General features: G+C 42.5%; 1 pseudogene; it reads right to left on the bottom strand.

The window, feature by feature from the left end:
• Nucleotides 1-245: 245 nt before the first annotated feature.
• Nucleotides 246-1,100, bottom strand: LOC116883912 (annotated as a pseudogene).
• Between the last annotated feature and the right edge of the window lie 272 nt (nt 1,101-1,372).

Below are 1,372 nucleotides of genomic sequence, written 5' to 3' on the forward strand. Positions count from 1 at the left end.
TTCATTTCTAAGATTTTTATTTTTTCCCTTAAATCTCGATTTCATTACTAACATTCATTCACATTGCTAATTTTCTCACTCATTGATCATTCTACTAATAAACTTTGAAAGTTTATTGCTGGTAGTTTACCTATTTTAGTACTACTATATTTAATGGTTGAAAAGTTATTGTCTTTTTTTTAAAGTATAACTTCCATTTTATTTCTCCAAGGCATTTTTCCTTCTGCTCTTATGAAACTACCTCTTTACATGGACTTTGGTGGAGGTCATGGTGCAGCACCAGCAGGTCTGAATCATGGTGGGTATGTTGCGTCCTTCCGGGCTTCAGGAGATCGATTCCTGACGACTTTGCTATGAATGGTACAGCTCACTCAGTAATGCAGCTTGATATAGGGTTTGGGAAGTACACAAATGGCAAAGACACTTGCTTCAGATATGTCCCTGACAGCAGCGGCTTCTACAGTGTTCCAAATGACGCACTTCTTTTTTTTTTTTTTTTTTTTTTTTTTTTTTGAGCTGGGGACCAACCCAGGGCCTTGTGCTTGCCGGACAAGCGCTCTACCACTGAGCTAAATCCCCAACCCCAAAGAAACAGAGAGACTTTTTTTTTTTTCCTTTTCTTTTTTTCGGAGCTGGGGGCTGAACCCAGGGCCTTGCGGTTACTAGGCAAGCACTCTTCCACTGAGCCAAATCCCCAACCCAACAAATATTTTTTTTATACAAGTACACTGTAGCTATTTTCAGACACACCAGAAGAGGGCATCAGATCTCATTACAGATGGTTGTGAGCCACCATGTGGTTGCTGGGGTTTGAACTCAGGACCTCCGGAGGAGCAGTCAGTGCTCTTAACCATTGAGCCATCTCTCCAGCCCATGACGCACTTCTTAATGGCCTTATCCTTGGGCATGCACCGGGTACAATTCGTGCAGCGAATTGGCTGCACATGGCCTCAGCCCTTCTTGGCACGACCGTTGTTTCTTCTTCTTTGGCCATTTTGGAGCCACGACTCAAAAGTTTGTCTTGTTGAAGAACCACGAAAGCTAGCGTTTTCGTGTTTCTGCGTGGTAATTTGCTCGTCTTGATTTGGTATCTTTCCCATTGTTTTTAAACTATTTATTTATTTATTTATTTACAGATCTTACTAGGTAGGTTCCCTTGGCTGTCCTTGGATTCTTTATGTAGATCAGGCTGAGCTTGAACTCTCAAGGATCTACTTGCTCCTTCCTCCTCAGTGCTGGGATTAAAAGCATACACCATCATGCCCTGTCCTAGGGCACTAAACGCCCTGAAAGCCATAGTTATAGATGGCTGTGAACATAGATGGCTGTGAACCATCTGAAATCAGAACTCGGGCCTTCTGTAAGAGCAGCA

The sequence above is a fragment of the Rattus rattus genome, chromosome 14 (assembly GCF_011064425.1).
Source record: "Rattus rattus isolate New Zealand chromosome 14, Rrattus_CSIRO_v1, whole genome shotgun sequence".
NCBI lineage: Eukaryota > Metazoa > Chordata > Mammalia > Rodentia > Muridae > Rattus > Rattus rattus.